Raw genomic sequence first — 22,753 nt, 5'->3', positions numbered from 1 at the left:
CGAAAATGGCTTTCTCTTCTACCACAGGCTACCAGCAAAATTTCTGCAGTTAAAAAAATGGCAGAACTGATTTTTCGTCTTTTGTTTGACGATTATTTCACAATGAAAAAGAAAATGGACGAAAAACAGAGGAAAAAGTCGAACGCTGACAAAACTAAATTAAAAACTGTGAAATAAAAGACGAAAATTGATTGTTTTATGTTTCTTTTTGACATTGCTGCCAGACCTACCATTTTTCCGTTCCTTTAATTTTCTGGTAAAAATGTTCATGAGAGAGCAATTTTGACACTTTTCTCTTTTACCACCCTTACCATTAAAAAGGTAAAGGAACAAAGCTAATATCGTGAAATTAGGAGTTCTTAGATCGAATTCCCCACTACCGCAATTTCATGATTTTACTCTACTATGTCCCGGGCCACATTAGAGTAATTTCATTGAAATTTTGACATGAAATTATGCGTCTATAGATCGAGTTCCATAAAAGATTAAAATCATGAAATTGCTGTAGTGGGGAATTCGACCTAAGAACACCTAATTTCATGAAATTTTTTAATGAAATTTACTCTAGTGTGGACCGGGACTATGGAACTTAAACTAGAAACGCATAATTTCATTAATTTTTTCAATGAAATTACAATAGTGTGGACTGGGACATAGTAGAGAAAAATTATGAGATTGCTGTAGTGGGAATTCGATTTAAGATCACCTAATTTCATGAAATTTTATAATGAAATTCACTCTAGGACGCATAATTTCATGAAACTTTTACGATGAAATCACTTTGTCCCGGTCCACACTAGCGTAAATTTCATTAAAAAATTTCATGAAATTAGGCGTTCTTAAATCGAATTCCTCACTGCAGCAATTTTATGATTTTACTAGATTTCAACTGTCAATTCCATTGGTTAAACGTCAAATGAAATCCAATGGATTTCAGATGAGATTTCATTTCACGTTTGAGCAATGGAATTGATAGTTGAAATCGAGTGGATTTCGTAAATGTAAACCTAGCATTAGCATTGCCATTGAAAATTTACTAGGCGTTTACACCAGACAGTTTGTCTTCAAATACAACTCTGATTTACTAACACATACATACATTTGTCGTTTGTCTCCCAGCTGTCCATCATTTTTTCACAGACACTAGAGGAGACAAATTTTTGGCATTTTTGTAAAAATAAGTGAGATAATAATTGAAATGTGTTGAAAATAAAAGAACATGAACAATGGAAAACAAAAAAAATCGACGATTTTTATTCAAAATGTTACAACTGTTTTTGCAGTTGTCGGGACGCCTACGTCACACAGGCAAGTTGTGGGATTTTGACAATCAATACATGAAGTCAACTGTCCTGTCATTTGTAAACGCAGGGTTACGGGAATACATATATAAATTTCATATACTAGTAATTTTATAAAAAAAATATGATGAGTACGCATCATTTCATGGAACTATGTTACACGCTTTCATATTTGCTTTGTTCGTCTCAATCAAAATATCGCCATTATTTAAAATTATCTTTAGATTCCGCATTGAAATTAATCCAATGCGGACTTTTGTCAAAAATTGAATATCTTTCTTTGAAAATTGCATCGTCTTATTGATTTATAGATTCCTAACTATTTGTTATCACTTCACTTAATTACAGTTCTCTAGTTCCCTATTTACAAAAGTCAGCCTACAAATCCCTACTCACTTTCAACCAGTCTCTCAGTCTCACACAAACAAATAATTACGAACGACAAGTAAAAAGAAACTATCGTGATTTTTTTATGTTTTTTTCCATAAAAAATATTTATAGTTTGTAATAAATTAATGAAATTATAAGAAACAAAAAGAAAACGGGGCGTCCACTACAAGGAATGAACAATAAATCGGACAACAAAAACGTATGAAAAGTTTTTCCAGAAAAAAGATTCAGTTTGAATGACGTATGTGAGTGTTGAAGAAAAAACAGTGCAAAAAATATCAAAAAACCAAACCCTCGAAAAATCTTGAAAAGAAAGCCAAGACAGGCAAAATTCGCAATATTAATTATGTTAAGTGAATGAATTGCGGTGTTGGGGTGTCGGTGTCAGAAAAGAAAAACGTAATCTTTTAAATCTCGGAAATTTATAAATATCGCAGCTTAAATAATTGTAAGTAAAGTTTTAATTGCTAAAGTATTGTAAGATTTGCTGCTTATCACAGAAAAAGGAAAAAAGTTTGACGCAATTTGCTTTGTCTCCGTACTTAAGCTGTCTCAATGAAGTTCATTTGTCTGGTTGTTTGTTTTAAGAGACATTCATTTCACTACTTTGCTATTTACTGTGTCATTGCTTGTTCTTAATGATTAAAAACAGTTAAGGAAAATCGTCATATTGTTTGTCTTGGCTGGCTATTCTTAGTTTTCCACAGAGCCATACGAGAAACCCCCCCATTGTTCGTTTGGGTTCCCCCCAAACCCACTCTCAACCCATCTTGGTTGTTGCTTGCTTACTCTCTAACCGGCCTTTTTAGTTTGTGGTGTCTGTCTGTGTGCGTTTTCCTCCATTCCATTTTGTTGTGCGATGATTGACGTCTTCTTGGAGCTTGCTTTTTTGCTTTCTTTTTTTTTGTGATTTTCACTACTTACACCCATCGTCCCCACTTACTATATATCTTGTAGTTTGATGAGCCGCATTGTTGTTGTTGTGTTTTAATAAATATTTTATCGCAGACTTTAATCATTATGGACTTGTGCGCTTTATTGTGCATAACTTAACATTGCCCACTTGTTGTAGTTGTTCAGACTTTATGGTTGTTTTTGTTTTTTTTTTTTTTTTTTTAATTTGTATATTTGTTCTTTCCGCTTTCCTTGTTCCTTGCCCCATTAATGAATGGTGCCATAATTTTTAATATTTTTCTTAGTTATTGTCTTCTGCATTTCTTTTATTGTTTTCGTTCGTTTTGTTGTTACTGTATTGTTAACCCTGACGTAGATGTCAATTGTTTAGGCGCGAGTCGAGGTTTAGCCCACGTAATTGATTTAATGAAAGTTGAGAGTATAAGAAATATCAAGAGAAGAGAGTACATGACATAATGACGTTTTGCCCTTTTGATAGGAAATCAATAGAATTTTATTAAATTATTCTTTGTCAAAAGGTGAATAAATAGACTGGTTATCGTGTTAATGGTTTGTTGACATTATGCACAAGGCGCCGCTTAGGTTGTGAAATTTGATGATCATATTGATTTAATGACATTAGCGGTGGTATTCATGTTGGTAAAGTAGCATTGGTCTTTAGTCTCGTTAAGGGGCTCCTCTCGGATCGGGCTGAAATTTTCACCATAGGTAGTCCTTGGGACCCTGATCACAACGATATATAAGTTTTCCGGGGGAAGTACATACTTCCCGCGATATGGGTCTTGACATTTTACTATTTTTACTTGGGCAATATGGGTATCATTTTAAAGCTCGTGGTTGTTGTTGTTGTAACAGTGTTTTTGTTATGTTTATTTGTTCGTTCCTCTGTTCAATCTGGCTCTGGGTCTATCTCCAGTTCCAGAAAAGTGGCTGCTTCGATGGGATGTAGCCACAGATCCACTGGAGTTAGATGGGTAGGTTTGGCGGGGCAGTTAAAAAGGTGTTGTATGTCGTGCGGGCCCATGCCGCATACTGGGCAGATGTCTTGCACGGCGCGATCGATTTCCGCCCAATAAGAATTTAGGCGACTGCAATATCCCGAGCGTAGTTGAGCCAAAACTACTCTAGTTTGTCGTGGCAGCTGACGCTTCTCAGCTGCGATAGATGGAGGATGTACTCCGAGTACTTTATTCACACTATAATTGCTTAAGGTCTTGGCAACTGCATCCGTGTGAATGCTATTCAATCCTGCTTGATATGCTTGTTGATATAGGGCGGGCGGCAAACGGCACACAACAACAACAATTTGAGCAAATACTGTTGTCATTGTGTGAGTGCATTGTTTTTCAATGAGTTCAATTGTATGAGTGGAGAGAAAAGTTCTCTATGTTTGCTCGCGAGTAAGGCGGTGCCGATTACTGATCTAGGGGTTCTCTCCTACATATATTGTTGGACCTCCCTCTCTAGAGCATGAATATCCTTCCTGATATGCCTGAATGTGTTGGGCCTAGCCAGCAGATGGTGATTGGGATGGCTCCAACGGTAACACCCAAGCAAGTACTGGAACGAAAACAATTCACTGTGTTGCTTTACTGGAAGAATATTTGCCTCCTCATGTCCACTGAAGACTTGAGGAGGCACCTTGTTGCTGTTCTCAGGGCGGCATTCTGACAGGTTTGAATCTTTTTCCAATTCGTATCACATAGTCCCGTGGACCAATCTGGCACCGCATAGCTTACCACAGACCGACCTAACGCGTTATATGTGGTCAACAAGGTTTCTTTATCTGCTGCCGGTTAGGGACATGAGGACCTTGTTCCTACTTTTCAGTAGTAGTGTCGAATGTGACCCCTAAAATTTTAGGGCAGTTTGTGATCGGAATTCTGCTACCGTCGACAACGACATTCAATTCTCTTCCAAACTGCGCTGCCCATGTGGTGAATAGAGTGGCTGTAGATTTTGTGGCGGAAATCTGCATATTCCTCGCGTGGAAAAAGGTGGTAAGATTGGTTAAATAGGAGTTCAGTCTCTCACAGATGTCATCGGGGAAGGTACCTGACGACAGGATCGTGCAATCATCTGCATACGTTACGATCTCGATGCCGTCTGGAGTGGGCGGAATACAGGAGAGGTAGAGGTTAAACAGTTCCGGAGATATCACCCCCACCTTGGGGAACTCCCTGTTTCACTCTACGAGGTTTGGACTTCTTGTTCCTGAATTCCACGTACGACTGGAGTCCACAAATATAGTTGACTATCCAACGTTACAAACTTGGCCGGAGGGTTGTCTGCTCAATGTCCTCAAACAGCGTGGAGTGCCTGACTGCATCAAAGGCTTTTGATAAGTCAAGCGACACCATCACTATCACACGGCCGCTCCTGGTTGATTCCTCGACAAATATGTGTGGAGATGGCGTGCAGCGCTGTTGTCGTGCTGTGCTGCTTACGGAATCCATGCTGATGATCAGAAACTTGAAAGCTATTTCTAATGCTGGGGAGGGCCTCAAGGGTCTTCGCTACAGGTGACAAAAGCGAAATCGGCCTGTACGATTCACCTTTGCTGGCGTCCTTGCCTGGCTTCAGTAGCGGGACCACCCTGCCCATTTTCCAGACTTCGGGAACAATAAGGGTGACCAGCGACAGGTTGAGAACTTTACTGAGATACTCCACTCCCGGCTTATCCAGCTGTTTCAACATTACCATGGAAATTCCGTCAGGGCATAACGCTTTGGATGATTTTGCGTTCCTGATGGCATTCGCAACATCGTCCACTGTAAACTGTGGTGGTTCATCCTCGGCAGGAAGAGATCTAATGCGACGTAACACTTTTCTCTTCGCCCTGTCACTCTCGGGATGCTCGACAAACAGTCGATTGAAGTAACTTGCACACCTCTTCGGGTCAGTCAACGTAACGTCGCCAAACGTGACTGAGGTCCTGTCATCCCTCCTTCCGGGGTTCAAGAGTGACTTAACCGTTGTCCACAATTTACTTATACCGGCTCTCTGGGGTCGTCGGTGTTGGTTCGACGAAGCTCATCACGCTCATTTGCTAATCCCGTCGCCTCTGCTGGGAAATTTGGTCTTACTTCGGGTATTCGACCAGCAGGTATATGGCGAGCGGCTGCAGCATTGGTGATGTCTCGGAACGTCCTTACCGCTACCCGAACATCAGAAGGATTGGGCAATTCTCTGAAGCGGTGATTGGTGAACTCTTTGAAACTCGGCCAAATGACGGGTGAAATGACGGGTTGCCAGTTGATGTCATTTGTCATACCAGGTGACACTATGGTTATGTCTGGCGAACTGTGACACGCTCTTCTAATTCTGGTTGGGGCGTCCTCATTGACCGAGCAAAACGTAGAGCTATCAAACTGCTCAGCCAGCACTATACCTCTCTGGTCGTTTCCGAGGGCCGAATGCCACATCTCATGATGCGCATTAAAGTCCCCCAAGGACCAGACGATTATGACCTTCCAAAAGCGGGCTAATGTCAGGCTTATAATCAGAGATACAGCTATTTCTCGGTGGGATGTATACGTTCAGCAACTCTATCTCAGCAGTCAAGTACGGGTCATTAGAGACAGGCTCAAGCGAGAAAGGTCTGTATTGGACAGACTGGTGCAATAGGAAAGCTAATCCCCCACCTCCACTTCTGTTGCGGTCTTTCCTTAGCAAGTTGTAACCATCACAACGTACTGAGCTGTGGTCGTTCATAATGGTTCCTGCACCGCCGCGACCTTGATCTTCTTCCGATTCATAAAGTCCACTATTTCATCGATCTTACCTCGGAGCCCATTGCAATTAAATTGCAAATAGGATGAATTTTCTGGGATTGGAACAGCAACGGCTGGTGTTAAAGGCCGCATGTGCGGTTGTTGTCGAGGGGAGAGTTTCGTAATCAGACGACGAGGGAGTTTCGCAATCCGACTGGGGACTGTGTTCACGCAGCATGCAGCAACATAGCCCCTATCGCAGTCCCACGCGTGGCTTACCGAAAAACATCGCTAATTACCGAAATTATAAATAATCATTTTAATTTTACTGACAATTCTCGCTAACTCAAGAAATGAGTTCAAGAATAGCGCTACTGGTAGTTGCCCTAAACAATTTTTAAACAAACCTCGGGCCCTGGTAGGTGCCCTAAAAATATTTTTGAAAATCCACGAGCCCTGTTAGGTGCCCTAAAAATATTTTTGAAAATCCACGAGCCCTGGTAGGTTCCGTAAAAATATTTTTAAAAATCCACGAGCCCTGTTAAGTGCCCTAAAAATAATTTTAAAAATCCACGAATCCTGGCAGGTGCCCTAAAAATATTTTGAAAATTCCTTTAAAAATTGAAATTTTTCTTATATAGCCGGCCCTTAACAAGGGAATTTTCGGAGGCCCATATATCGGGAAGTATGGATTTCCGCAACAAATATTGTATATTATTGTGATCGGGGTGGTGAGATCTACCTGTAAAAAAAAGTTCATCCCGATCCGACTTCCACAACAAATGTTGTATATATTTGTGATCAGGGTGGCAAGATCTACCTGTGAGCTTAGTTGGTAAACTCGGGTTATGCCAAAATATTTTTTAGAAAATCCGCAATCCTTTGTGTTATTAAAAATTCAAAATTCAAGGGCTTTTGTCCTACACCATTTGCGGGTTAATTCCAATTGAAGAGGGTGTTTACACTATCTATCAATGTCATATGTGCTGAAATTTTCCATCGTTATACAATCGCTAATGAGTGCTATATTGGGGATTTTCTTTACGCCATTTACTTTTTGTGTCCACCCCAGCAAAAATGCAGTTAAATTACGTCTCCACATTGCCTGCGTGAGTAGATATGGAATGTTTTTATTTTGGGTCATATGACATTGATAGAGAGTGTAAACCAGGTATCGGCACCAACACAAACGCATTGTTTGCGGCCACACGCATATGACTCTCTCTCGCTCTCTCCACAAACTGCGTGTGCGTTAATGCATTGCTAAAATTAAAAATCATTGAAACAAGCGACAACAGAACCTTCTTCGTTGACTTTTGAACGAAGACTGAGAGGTGGTTGTTCTGTTGTTATTCTCATCAAGGGCACGTGTGCCCCTTTTTGCCGGATGCTGGTGTAAACCAACTCTAAGAAAGAGTTTTGGAATAATCTATAGTTTTGAAAACAGGAAATTATTGTAGACATGACCTTGACAAAAGAACAGTAACTGTTATAAAATCTCCCCCACCGGCCATGTAAAAAAGGCCTTTGTTGTACTATTCCATTGTTGCCAAACGAATAAAAATGTCAATCACCCTAAAATTATATATGCGTACAAACATTATATGCGTTACCCCACTCAAGTGAATTGGTCAACATATTGCGGTCTTAGAAACAGAGCTAAATCTGTTATGAGAAGTGAGCGTAGTAAATACTACAAAACATTTTTTGGTAGACTTGGCCCGACACAGGTGTGGAGGCATCTCCGGAATAATGGTATCATTGGTAACGAGGATAGTCATTGTGATAGTATTGATGCTAATGCATTGAATGATTTTTTTACAGAGGGTAATGGGGTTTGTAATAATGGATCTTCAAACTTTCACGACGTCGAAGGTAATAACTTTTCATTTAGCTGTGTTTTTGAGATGGACGTTTTCGAGGCTTTGCGGCGTATTAAATCGCAAGCTATGGGCGTAGATGGTATACCCGTCAAGTTTTTAAAACTCATCTTTCCCTATATCTCAAGGTATTTGACTTATTTTTTCAATGTTATTTTCACCACTTCAGTCTTTCCACAAGCTTGGAAAGTAGCTAGGGTCGTTCCCATTCCCAAGGTAAAAGAAGTTCATACAATCGATAACATGAGACCAATAAGCATTTTGCCAGCGCTATCAAAAGTTGCTGAGCACCTTATTTTGAATCAAATTCAAACATTTGTTGATGACAGAAAATGTATCCACAACTATCAATATGGCTTCAGACGTGGACTTAGCACTACTTCACTTTTAGTAGATCTTACCGACTCGATAAGGGAGACGGTTGATAGAGGTGACAGTGGTGTCTTAATTGCCCTAGATCTATCTAAAGCTTTTGAGCGAGTAGATTACACAATACTACTTGATAAACTCAAATCTAGGTTTTTGTTTGATTCGACATCGTGTAAGTTAATCAACTCATTCTTGTCAGGGCGTTCCCAGTATGTTACATACAATGGAAGTATTTCCAACAGGCGTAATATTTACAGTGGTGTGCCCCAAGGGTCCATTTTGGGACCCCTTCTTTTTATTTTATATATTAATGACATTGGTAGTTGTGTTCTGGGCAATGCCTGTCGTCCTTTTTTGTATGCAGATGACATACATTTATTTTTTAATGGGAAATCTGTTGCTCAATTGGAAGATAACGTCAATATTAACTTATGCGCCATTTCAAATTGGCTGCGAAACAACAAATTGATTGTAAATGCTTCTAAGACTAAAGCCATGCTATTCGGTCCAATATGGCGTATGGATGGTAGTATGAATATACAGATTGATGGCTCAACGATTGGTTTTGTTGACAGATTAAAATGTTTAGGAGTTGTTATAGACTCAAAGCTGGATTTTTCTGCCCATATTGATGGCTTATACCCTAGGGTAATAAGTATACTTCGAAGGTTGTATTCTACCGAACTGTTTTTGCCATTTAGTATTAAGAGAAACTTAGCTTATTCCATGTTAATGTCTATTATATCTTATGGCATAGAAGTCATTTCTGGTACAACGGAGGAGAACATTGATAAACTAGAAAGACTTTTCAATATGATAATTAGATTTGTCTACAATTTGCGTAGATCTCAACATGTTTCTGCTCATGCCTGTAACTTTCTTGGAGTTCCCTTTAAAATATATGTTAAAGAACGTGTTATATCATTTCTTTACAAATCTGTGCTTTTGGACCTACCTACTGTTCTACGAGAAAGACTGTGTTTTTTCAGATCTACTAGGAATACACAATTACGTTATCCACGATTTTATTCATCCGTTTACGAAAGATCATTTATTGTTCGCTCTGCGCATTTGTGGAACGGACTTCCCAATGAGCTACGTCAATTTTCTTTTTCCCGAAGAGTATTTCGTAACAAGTTTGAAAGCTTTGCTCTCAGACCAGCTGCACCATAGTAGGTTCGACATGACACATACATATATGTATGTTAATGATTTTTTATAGCAGCGTCGGCTGATGTTGCTGAGTAGTTTCTGCTTTCTCTGGCATTGATTTGATTTGATTTTGAACCATCAGCAATAGATGTAATTTTTATACTTATTTATTTATTTATGGCTGGGGAGCCTATACTATATTTTGTTTTTGCTTAAAAATTGTTAATAACTTAATTTTTTAATTACTTAATAATAGTTTTAAGATTTTTTGTTATGCAGAATATGATTTTGTAGTAGTTTTGCGCATTGCGATGTTTATTGGCTTAAAAGCTTTAATCGCAATAAATGAATAAATAAAAAAAAAAAAAAAAAAAAATTGAATTACAAAAAATACATACAAAAAATACTCACTCGTGCATACTCCTACTATTCTTTGTTCGAGTGGTTACATTTAATCGTTGTGGCATTTTTATTATTTTTTTTCATTTAAGCCTTTCCACATGAATACTGTTCATCATCTTCTGCCCAGAACAAGAACAAAAAAAAAAAAAAAAACAAGAAATGAAAGGTAAAACATAACACCACAAAAACATTGCATGTGGGTGCGTTTTTAAGCTCTAAATAGCACCACTTACAAGCTTGTTTTTTATGGCCATATTTTTTTAAGGCTAAAAGAGGCAAAATGGAAATCCATAGAAGAACAACTATGTGAAGTGCTTCCAAAAATATTTAGTAAATATTGGCGACATACATTTATTTATCTTGTTTCTAGATAAGACCATATAAGGAACATATATAATTATATGTAGGTTTAACTGTTTGTATGTTGGACGACGTTGGATTTTCTTCAAGGGGTCTTTGTTTGAAATTGTTTATCTTAAGCAGGCACAAGTAATACAAATGCTCTAAGCAAATTTCTAGGGCAAGAGATAATGCAATGGGTTTGTTTGTTGTTGGCTTGGCAATATGTATTTCAGTCAACACACTTCTTGATACTTGAACTGAAAATTATGTGGTTTTTGTTTTGTGTATATTGAACTGGTCGATGACGTATTCGATATTAAAATGTTTATTACCGGCAATATTTCTAAAAGGGGGAAAACCTATGTTTATCTACAGCGATTTTGTTACTGCAACAATTTGTTTATAGTACAAATTGTTTGTTATTGTGTGACTATTTTTGGAACAAATGCAATTGGGAAAAAAGGGATTGGTTGAAAATTCTACTGGATTTCTTGTGGATTTTTAAAAATATTTTTAGGGCACCCACAAAGGCTCGTTGATTTTTAAAAATATTTTTAGGGCACCCACAAAGGCTCGTGGATTTTTAAAAATATTTTTAGCAAACCTACAAAGGCTCGTGGATTTTTAAAAATATTTTTAGCAAACCTACAAAGGCTCGTGGATTTTTAAAAATATTTTTAGCAAACCTACAAAGGCTCGTGGATTTTTAAAAATATTTTTAGCAAACCTACAAAGGCTCGTGGATTTTTAAAAATATTTTTAGCAAACCTACAAAGGCTCGTGGATTTTTAAAAATATTTTTAGGGCAACTACAAAGGCTCGTGGATTTTTAAAAATATTTTTAGCAAACCTACAAAGGCTCGTGGATTTTTTAAAATATTTTTAGGGCACCCACAAAGGCTTGTCGATTTTTTAAGATATTTTTAGGGCACCCACAAAGGCTCGTGGATTTTTTAAAATATTTTTAGGGCACCCACAAAGGCTCGTGGATTTTTTAAAATATTTTTAGGGCCCCCACAAAGGCTCGTGGATTTTTTTAAAATATTTTTAGGGCACCCACAAAGGCTCGTGGATTTTTTTAAAATATTTTTAGGGCACCCACAAAGGCCCGTGGATTTTTTTAAAATATTTTTAGGGCACCCACAAAGGCTCGTGGATTTTTAAAAATATTTTTAGCAAACCTACAAAGGCTCGTGTATTTTTAAAAATATTTTTAGCAAACCTACAAAGGCTCGTGGATTTTTAAAAATATTTTTAGCAAACCTACAAAGGCTCGTGGATTTTTAAAAATATTTTTAGCAAACCTACAAAGGCTCGTGGATTTTTAAAAATATTTTTAGCAAACCTACAAAGGCTCGTGGATTTTTAAAAATATTTTTAGGGCACCCACAAAGGCTCGTGGATTTTTTAAAATATTTTTAGGGCACCCACAAAGGCTCGTGGATTTTTTTAAAATATTTTTAGGGCACCCACAAAGGCTCGTGGATTTTTTTAAAATATTTTTAGGGCACCCACAAAGGCCCGTGGATTTTTTTAAAATATTTTTAGGGCACCCACAAAGGCTCGTGGATTTTTTAAAATATTTTTAGGGCACCATAAAGGCTCGTGGATTTTTTAAAATATTTTTAGGGCACCCACAAAGGCTCGTGGATTTTTTAAAATATTTTTAGGGCACCCACAAAGGCTCGTGGATTTTTTAAAATATTTTTAGGGCACCCACAAAGGCTCGTGGATTTTTTAAAATATTTTTAGGGCACCCACAAAGGCTCGTGGATTTTTAAAAATATTTTTAGGGCAACTACAAAGGCTCGTGGATTTTAAAAAATATTTTTAGCAAACCTACAAAGGCTCGTGGATTTTTAAAAATATTTTTAGGCCTTTTACAAAGGCTCGTGGATTTTTAAAAATATTTTTAGCAAACCTACAAAGGCTCGTGGATTTTTAAAAATAATTTTAGGGCCATCACAAAGGCTCGTGGATTTTTAAAAATATTTTTAGCAAACCTACAAAGGCTCGTGGATTTTTAAAAATATTTTTAGCAAACCTACAAAGGCTCGTGGATTTTTAAAAATATTTTTAGCAAACCTACAAAGGCTCGTGGATTTTTAAAAATATTTTTAGCAAACCTACAAGGACTCGTGGATTTTTAAAAATATTTTTAGCAAACCTATAAAGGCTCGTGATTTTTTAAAAATATTTTTAGCAAACCTACAAACGCTCGTGGATTTTTAAAAATATTTTTAGCAAACCTATAAAGGCTCGTGGATTTTTAAAAATATTTTTAGCAAACCTACAAGGGCTCGTGGATTTTTAAAAATATTTTTAGCAAACCTACAAAGGCTCGTGGATTTTTAAAAATATTTTTAGCAAACCTACAAAGGCTCGAGGATTTTTAAAAATATTTTTAGCAAACCTACAAAGGCTCGTGGATTTTTAAAAATATTTTTAGCAAACCTACAAAGGCTCGTGGATTTTTAAAAATATTTTTAGCAAACCTACAAAGGCTCGTGGATTTTTAAAAATATTTTTAGCAAACCTACAAAGGCTCGTGGATTTTTAAAAATATTTTTAGGGCAACTACAAAGGCTCGTGGATTTTTAATTATTTTTTAAATATTAATTAATTATTTTTTAAATATATTAAAAATATTTTTAGCAAACCTACAAAGGCTCGTGGATTTTTAAAAATATTTTTAGCAAACCTACAAAGGCTCGTGGATTTTTAAAAATATTTTTAGCCAACCTACAAAGGCTTGTGGATTTTTAAAAATTTTTTTAGCAAACCTACAAAGGTTCGAGGATTTTTAAAAATATTTTTGGCAAACCTACAAAGGCTCGTGGATTTTTAAAAATATTTTTAGCAAACCTACAAAGGCTCGTGGATTTTTAAAAATATTTTTAGCAAACCTACAAAGGCTCGTGGATTTTTAAAAATATTTTTAGCAAACCTACAAAGGCTCGTGGATTTTTAAAAATATTTTTAGCCAACCTACAAAGGCTCGTGGATTTTTAAAAATATTTTTAGCAAACCTACAAAGGCTCGTGGATTTTTAAAAATATTTTTAGCAAACCTACAAAGGCTCGTGGATTTTTAAAAATATTTTTAGCAAACCTACAAAGGCTCGTGGATTTTTAAAAATATTTTTAGCCAACCTACAAAGGCTCGTGGATTTTTAAAAATTTTTTTAGCAAACCTACAAAGGCTCGAGGATTTTTAAAAATATTTTTAGCAAACCTACAAAGGCTCGTGGATTTTTAAAAATATTTTTAGCAAACCTACAAAGGCTCGTGGATTTTTAAAAATATTTTTAGCAAACCTACAAAGGCTCGTGGATTTTTAAAAATATTTTTAGCAAAACTACAAAGGCTCGTGGATTTTTAAAAATTTTTTTAGCAAACCTACAAAGGCTCGAGGATTTTTAAAAATATTTTTAGCAAACCTACAAAGGCTCGTGGATTTTTAAAAATATTTTTAGCAAACCTACAAAGGCTCGTGGATTTTTAAAAATATTTTTAGCAAACCTACAAAGGCTCGTGGATTTTTAAAAATATTTTAAGCAAACCTACAAAGGCTCGTGATTTTTAAAAATATTTTTAGCAAACCTACAAAGGCTCGTGGATTTTTAAAAATATTTTTAGCAAACCTACAAATGCTCGTGGATTTTTAAAAATATTTTTAGCAAACCTACAAAGGCTCGTGGATTTTTAAAAATATTTTTAGCAAACCTACAAAGACTCGTGGATTTTTAAAAATATTTTTAGCAAACCTACAAAGGCTCGTGGATTTTTAAAAATAATTTTAGGGCCATCACAAAGGCTCGTGGATTTTTAAAAATATTTTTAGCAAACCTACAAAGGCTCGTGGATTTTTAAAAATATTTTTAGCAAACCTACAAAGGCTCGTGGATTTTTAAAAATATTTTTAGCAAACCTACAAGGACTCGTGGATTTTTAAAAATATTTTTAGCAAACCTATAAAGGCTCGTGATTTTTTAAAAATATTTTTAGCAAACCTACAAACGCTCGTGGATTTTTAAAAATATTTTTAGCAAACCTATAAAGGCTCGTGGATTTTTAAAAATATTTTTAGCAAACCTACAAGGGCTCGTGGATTTTTAAAAATATTTTTAGCAAACCTACAAAGGCTCGTGGATTTTTAAAAATATTTTTAGCAAACCTACAAAGGCTCGAGGATTTTTAAAAATATTTTTAGCAAACCTACAAAGGCTCGTGGATTTTTAAAAATATTTTTAGCAAACCTACAAAGGCTCGTGGATTTTTAAAAATATTTTTAGCAAACCTACAAAGGCTCGTGGATTTTTAAAAATATTTTTAGCAAACCTACAAAGGCTCGTGGATTTTTAAAAATATTTTTAGGGCAACTACAAAGGCTCGTGGATTTTTAATTATTTTTTAAATATTAATTAATTATTTTTTAAATATATTAAAAATATTTTTAGCAAACCTACAAAGGCTCGTGGATTTTTAAAAATATTTTTAGCAAACCTACAAAGGCTCGTGGATTTTTAAAAATATTTTTAGCCAACCTACAAAGGCTTGTGGATTTTTAAAAATTTTTTTAGCAAACCTACAAAGGTTCGAGGATTTTTAAAAATATTTTTGGCAAACCTACAAAGGCTCGTGGATTTTTAAAAATATTTTTAGCAAACCTACAAAGGCTCGTGGATTTTTAAAAATATTTTTAGCAAACCTACAAAGGCTCGTGGATTTTTAAAAATATTTTTAGCAAACCTACAAAGGCTCGTGGATTTTTAAAAATATTTTTAGCCAACCTACAAAGGCTCGTGGATTTTTAAAAATATTTTTAGCAAACCTACAAAGGCTCGTGGATTTTTAAAAATATTTTTAGCAAACCTACAAAGGCTCGTGGATTTTTAAAAATATTTTTAGCAAACCTACAAAGGCTCGTGGATTTTTAAAAATATTTTTAGCCAACCTACAAAGGCTCGTGGATTTTTAAAAATTTTTTTAGCAAACCTACAAAGGCTCGAGGATTTTTAAAAATATTTTTAGCAAACCTACAAAGGCTCGTGGATTTTTAAAAATATTTTTAGCAAACCTACAAAGGCTCGTGGATTTTTAAAAATATTTTTAGCAAACCTACAAAGGCTCGTGGATTTTTAAAAATATTTTTAGCAAACCTACAAAGGCTCGTGGATTTTTAAAAATTTTTTTAGCAAACCTACAAAGGCTCGAGGATTTTTAAAAATATTTTTAGCAAACCTACAAAGGCTCGTGGATTTTTAAAAATATTTTTAGCAAACCTACAAAGGCTCGTGGATTTTTAAAAATATTTTTAGCAAACCTACAAAGGCTCGTGGATTTTTAAAAATATTTTTAGCAAACCTACAAAGGCTCGTGGATTTTTAAAAATTTTTTTAGCAAACCTACAAAGGCTCGAGGATTTTTAAAAATATTTTTAGCAAACCTACAAAGGCTCGTGGATTTTTAAAAATTTTTTTAGCAAACCTACAAAGGCTCGAGGATTTTTAAAAATATTTTTAGCAAACCTACAAAGGCTCGTGGATTTTTAAAAATTTTTTTAGCAAACCTACAAAGGCTCGAGGATTTTTAAAAATATTTTTAGCAAACCTACAAAGGCTCGTGTATTTTTAAAAATTTTTTTAGCAAACCTACAAAGGCTCGAGGATTTTTAAAAATATTTTTAGTAAACCTACAAAGGCTCGTGGATTTTTAAAAATATTTTTAGCAAACCTACAAAGGCTCGTGGATTTTTAAAAATATTTTTAGCAAACCTACAAAGGCTCGTGGATTTTTAAAAATATTTTTAGCAAACCTACAAAGGCTCGTGGATTTTTAAAAATATTTTTAGCAAACCTACAAAGGCTCGTGGATTTTTAAAAATATTTTTAGCAAACCTACAAAGGCTCGTGGACTTTTAAAAATATTTTTAGCAAACCTACAAAGGCTCGTGGACTTTTAAAAATATTTTTAGCAAACCTACAAAGGCTCGTGGATTTTTAAAAATATTTTTAGCAAACCTACAAAGGCTCGTGGATTTTTAAAAATATTTTTAGGGCACCCACAAAGGCTCTTGGATTTTTTAAAATATTTTTAGGGCACCCACAAAGGCTCGTGGATTTTTAAAAATATTTTTAGCAAACCTACAAAGGCTCGTGGATTTTTAAAAATATTTTTAGCAAACCTACAAAGGCTCGTGGATTTTTAAAAATATTTTTAGGGCACCCACAAAGGCTCTTGGATTTTTTAAAATATTTTTAGGGCACCCACAAAGGCTCGTGGATTTTTAAAAATATTTTTAGCAAACCTACAAAGGCTCGTGGATTTTTAAAAATATTTTTAGCAAACCTACAAAGGCTCGTGGATTTTTAAAAATATTTTTAGCAAACCTACAAAGGCTCGTGGATTTTTAAAAATATTTTTAGCAAACCTACAAAGGCTCGTAGATTTTTAAAAATATTTTTAGCAAACCTACAAAGGCTCGTGGATTTTTAAAAATATTTTTAGCAAACCTACAAAGGCTCGTGGATTTTTAAAAATATTTTTAGGCCTTTTACAAAGGCTCGTGGATTGTTAAAAATATTTTTAGCAAACCTACAAAGGCTCGTGGATTTTTAAAAATATTTTTAGCAAACCTACAAAGGCTCGTGGATTTTTAAAAATATTTTTAGGCCTTTTACAAAGGCTCGTGGATTGTTAAAAATATTTTTAGCAAACCTACAAAGGCTCGTGGATTTTTAAAAATATTTTTAGCAAACCTACAAAGGCTCGTGGATTTTTAAAAATATTTTTAGCAAACCTACAAAGGCTCGTGGATTTTTAAAAATATTTTTAGGCCTTTTACAAAGGCTCGTGGATTGTTAAAAATATTTTTAGCAAACCTACAAAGGCTCGTGTATTTTTAAAAATATTTTTAGCAAACCTACAAAGGCTCGTGGATTTTTAAAAATTTTTTTAGCAAACCTACAAAGGCTCGAGGATTTTTAAAAATATTTTTAGCAAACCTACAAAGGCTCGTGTATTTTTAAAAATTTTTTTAGCAAACCTACAAAGGCTCGAGGATTTTTAAAAATATTTTTAGTAAACCTACAAAGGCTCGTGGATTTTTAAAAATTTTTTTAGCAAACCTACAAAGGCTCGAGGATTTTTAAAAATATTTTTAGCAAACCTACAAAGGCTCGTGGATTTTTAAAAATATTTTTAGCAAACCTACAAAGGCTCGTGGATTTTTAAAAATATTTTTAGCAAACCTACAAAGGCTCGTGGATTTTTAAAAATTTTTTTAGCAAACCTACAAAGGCTCGAGGATTTTTAAAAATATTGTTAGCAAACCTACAAAGGCTCGAGGATTTTTAAAAATATTTTTAGCAAACCTACAAAGGCTCGTGGATTTTTAAAAATATTTTTAGCAAACCTACAAAGGCTCGTGGATTTTTAAAAATTTTTTTAGCAAACCTACAAAGGCTCGAGGATTTTTAAAAATATTTTTAGCAAACCTACAAAGGCTCGTGGATTTTTAAAAATTTTTTTAGCAAACCTACAAAGGCTCGAGGATTTTTAAAAATATTTTTAGCAAACCTACAAAGGCTCGTGTATTTTTAAAAATTTTTTTAGCAAACCTACAAAGGCTCGAGGATTTTTAAAAATATTTTTAGTAAACCTACAAAGGCTCGTGGATTTTTAAAAATATTTTTAGCAAACCTACAAAGGCTCGTGGATTTTTAAAAATATTTTTAGCAAACCTACAAAGGCTCGTGGATTTTTAAAAATATTTTTAGCAAACCTACAAAGGCTCGTGGATTTTTAAAAATATTTTTAGCAAACCTACAAAGGCTCGTGGATTTTTAAAAATATTTTTAGCAAACCTACAAAGGCTCGTGGACTTTTAAAAATATTTTTAGCAAACCTACAAAGGCTCGTGGACTTTTAAAAATATTTTTAGCAAACCTACAAAGGCTCGTGGATTTTTAAAAATATTTTTAGCAAACCTACAAAGGCTCGTGGATTTTTAAAAATATTTTTAGGGCACCCACAAAGGCTCTTGGATTTTTTAAAATATTTTTAGGGCACCCACAAAGGCTCGTGGATTTTTAAAAATATTTTTAGCAAACCTACAAAGGCTCGTGGATTTTTAAAAATATTTTTAGCAAACCTACAAAGGCTCGTGGATTTTTAAAAATATTTTTAGGGCACCCACAAAGGCTCTTGGATTTTTTAAAATATTTTTAGGGCACCCACAAAGGCTCGTGGATTTTTAAAAATATTTTTAGCAAACCTACAAAGGCTCGTGGATTTTTAAAAATATTTTTAGCAAACCTACAAAGGCTCGTGGATTTTTAAAAATATTTTTAGCAAACCTACAAAGGCTCGTGGATTTTTAAAAATATTTTTAGCAAACCTACAAAGGCTCGTAGATTTTTAAAAATATTTTTAGCAAACCTACAAAGGCTCGTGGATTTTTAAAAATATTTTTAGCAAACCTACAAAGGCTCGTGGATTTTTAAAAATATTTTTAGGCCTTTTACAAAGGCTCGTGGATTGTTAAAAATATTTTTAGCAAACCTACAAAGGCTCGTGGATTTTTAAAAATATTTTTAGCAAACCTACAAAGGCTCGTGGATTTTTAAAAATATTTTTAGGCCTTTTACAAAGGCTCGTGGATTGTTAAAAATATTTTTAGCAAACCTACAAAGGCTCGTGGATTTTTAAAAATATTTTTAGCAAACCTACAAACGCTCGTGGATTTTTAAAAATATTTTTAGCAAACCTACAAAGGCTCGTGGATTTTTAAAAATATTTTTAGGCCTTTTACAAAGGCTCGTGGATTGTTAAAAATATTTTTAGCAAACCTACAAAGGCTCGTGTATTTTTAAAAATATTTTTAGCAAACCTACAAAGGCTCGTGGATTTTTAAAAATTTTTTTAGCAAACCTACAAAGGCTCGAGGATTTTTAAAAATATTTTTAGCAAACCTACAAAGGCTCGTGTATTTTTAAAAATTTTTTTAGCAAACCTACAAAGGCTCGAGGATTTTTAAAAATATTTTTAGTAAACCTACAAAGGCTCGTGGATTTTTAAAAATTTTTTTAGCAAACCTACAAAGGCTCGAGGATTTTTAAAAATATTTTTAGCAAACCTACAAAGGCTCGTGGATTTTTAAAAATATTTTTAGCAAACCTACAAAGGCTCGTGGATTTTTAAAAATATTTTTAGCAAACCTACAAAGGCTCGTGGATTTTTAAAAATTTTTTTAGCAAACCTACAAAGGCTCGAGGATTTTTAAAAATATTGTTAGCAAACCTACAAAGGCTCGAGGATTTTTAAAAATATTTTTAGCAAACCTACAAAGGCTCGTGGATTTTTAAAAATATTTTTAGCAAACCTACAAAGGCTCGTGGATTTTTAAAAATATTTTTAGCAAACCTACAAAGGCTCGTGGATTTTTAAAAATATTTTTAGCAAACCTACAAAGGCTCGTGGATTTTTAAAAATTTTTTTAGCAAACCTACAAAGGCTCGAGGATTTTTAAAAATATTTTTAGCAAACCTACAAAGGCTCGTGGATTTTTAAAAATTTTTTTAGCAAACCTACAAAGGCTCGAGGATTTTTAAAAATATTTTTAGCAAACCTACAAAGGCTCGTGGATTTTTAAAAATTTTTTTAGCAAACCTACAAAGGCTCGAGGATTTTTAAAAATATTTTTAGCAAACCTACAAAGGCTCGTGTATTTTTAAAAATTTTTTTAGCAAACCTACAAAGGCTCGAGGATTTTTAAAAATATTTTTAGTAAACCTACAAAGGCTCGTGGATTTTTAAAAATATTTTTAGCAAACCTACAAAGGCTCGTGGATTTTTAAAAATATTTTTAGCAAACCTACAAAGGCTCGTGGATTTTTAAAAATATTTTTAGCAAACCTACAAAGGCTCGTGGATTTTTAAAAATATTTTTAGCAAACCTACAAAGGCTCGTGGATTTTTAAAAATATTTTTAGCAAACCTACAAAGGCTCGTGGACTTTTAAAAATATTTTTAGCAAACCTACAAAGGCTCGTGGACTTTTAAAAATATTTTTAGCAAACCTACAAAGGCTCGTGGATTTTTAAAAATATTTTTAGCAAACCTACAAAGGCTCGTGGATTTTTAAAAATATTTTTAGGGCACCCACAAAGGCTCTTGGATTTTTTAAAATATTTTTAGGGCACCCACAAAGGCTCGTGGATTTTTAAAAATATTTTTAGCAAACCTACAAAGGCTCGTGGATTTTTAAAAATATTTTTAGCAAACCTACAAAGGCTCGTGGATTTTTAAAAATATTTTTAGGGCACCCACAAAGGCTCTTGGATTTTTTAAAATATTTTTAGGGCACCCACAAAGGCTCGTGGATTTTTAAAAATATTTTTAGCAAACCTACAAAGGCTCGTGGATTTTTAAAAATATTTTTAGCAAACCTACAAAGGCTCGTGGATTTTTAAAAATATTTTTAGCAAACCTACAAAGGCTCGTGGATTTTTAAAAATATTTTTAGCAAACCTACAAAGGCTCGTAGATTTTTAAAAATATTTTTAGCAAACCTACAAAGGCTCGTGGATTTTTAAAAATATTTTTAGCAAACCTACAAAGGCTCGTGGATTTTTAAAAATATTTTTAGGCCTTTTACAAAGGCTCGTGGATTGTTAAAAATATTTTTAGCAAACCTACAAAGGCTCGTGGATTTTTAAAAATATTTTTAGCAAACCTACAAAGGCTCGTGGATTTTTAAAAATATTTTTAGCAAACCTACAAAGGCTCGTGGATTTTTAAAAATATTTTTAGGCCTTTTACAAAGGCTCGTGGATTGTTAAAAATATTTTTAGCAAACCTACAAAGGCTCGTGTATTTTTAAAAATATTTTTAGCAAACCTACAAAGGCTCGTGGATTTTTAAAAATATTTTTAGCAAACCTACAAAGGCTCGTGGATTTTTAAAAATATTTTTAGGCCTTTTACAAAGGCTCGTGGATTGTTAAAAATATTTTTAGCAAACCTACAAAGGCTCGTGGATTTTTAAAAATATTTTTAGCAAACCTACAAAGGCTCGTGGATTTTTAAAAATATTTTTAGCAAACCTACAAAGGCTCGTGGATTTTTAAAAATATTTTTAGGCCTTTTACAAAGGCTCGTGGATTGTTAAAAATATTTTTAGCAAACCTACAAAGGCTCGTGGATTTTTAAAAATATTTTTAGCAAACCTACAAAGGCTCGTGGATTTTTAAAAATATTTTTAGCAAACCTACAAAGGCTCGTGGATTTTTAAAAATATTTTTAGCAAACCTACAAAGGCTCGTGGATTGTTAAAAATATTTTTAGCAAACCTACAAAGGCTCGTGGATTTTTAAAAATATTTTTAGCAAACCTACAAGGACTCGTGGATTTTTAAAAATATTTTTAGCAAACCTATAAAGGCTCGTGATTTTTTAAAAATATTTTTAGCAAACCTACAAACGCTCGTGGATTTTTAAAAATATTTTTAGCAAACCTATAAAGGCTCGTGGATTTTTAAAAATATTTTTAGCAAAACTACAAGGGCTCGTGGATTTTTAAAAATATTTTTAGCAAACCTACAAAGGCTCGTGGATTTTTAAAAATATTTTTAGCAAACCTACAAAGGCTCGAGGATTTTTAAAAATATTTTTAGCAAACCTACAAAGGCTCGTGGATTTTTAAAAATATTTTTAGCAAACCTACAAAGGCTCGTGGATTTTTAAAAATATTTTTAGCAAACCTACAAAGGCTCGTGGATTTTTAAAAATATTTTTAGCAAACCTACAAAGGCTCGTGGATTTTTAAAAATATTTTTAGGGCAACTACAAAGGCTCGTGGATTTTTAATTATTTTTTAAATATTAATTAATTATTTTTTAAATATATTAAAAATATTTTTAGCAAACCTACAAAGGCTCGTGGATTTTTAAAAATATTTTTAGCAAACCTACAAAGGCTCGTGGATTTTTAAAAATATTTTTAGCCAACCTACAAAGGCTTGTGGATTTTTAAAAATTTTTTTAGCAAACCTACAAAGGTTCGAGGATTTTTAAAAATATTTTTGGCAAACCTACAAAGGCTCGTGGATTTTTAAAAATATTTTTAGCAAACCTACAAAGGCTCGTGGATTTTTAAAAATATTTTTAGCAAACCTACAAAGGCTCGTGGATTTTTAAAAATATTTTTAGCAAACCTACAAAGGCTCGTGGATTTTTAAAAATATTTTTAGCAAACCTACAAAGGCTCGTAGATTTTTAAAAATATTTTT

General features: G+C 33.9%; 1 protein-coding gene across 6 annotated transcripts in view; it reads left to right on the top strand.

Moving 5' to 3' along the window:
• Window positions 1-1,695: 1,695 nt before the first annotated feature.
• Pi3K68D (phosphatidylinositol-4-phosphate 3-kinase catalytic subunit Pi3K68D) overlaps window positions 1,696-22,753 on the top strand; it is an 86,346-nt gene continuing 65,288 nt past the window's right edge. The window contains exons 1-2 of one of the 6 annotated variants that reach the window (XM_073986846.1): window positions 1,701-1,936; window positions 2,008-2,139. The gene's annotated coding sequence lies outside the window, so the exon portion shown is untranslated. Of the gene's footprint in view, window positions 2,140-22,753 lie in introns of all 6 variants that reach the window. The other 5 variants (XM_073986847.1, XM_073986845.1, XM_073986848.1 and 2 more) reach the window with 5 other exon arrangements.

Source organism: Musca autumnalis, unplaced genomic scaffold, assembly GCF_047663935.1.
Source record: "Musca autumnalis isolate F117 unplaced genomic scaffold, ASM4766393v1 scaffold_4, whole genome shotgun sequence".
Taxonomy (NCBI): Eukaryota; Metazoa; Arthropoda; class Insecta; order Diptera; family Muscidae; genus Musca; species Musca autumnalis.
The sequence above is the reverse complement of the archived record's forward strand: the minus strand, read 5'-3'. Positions and strand labels throughout refer to the sequence as shown.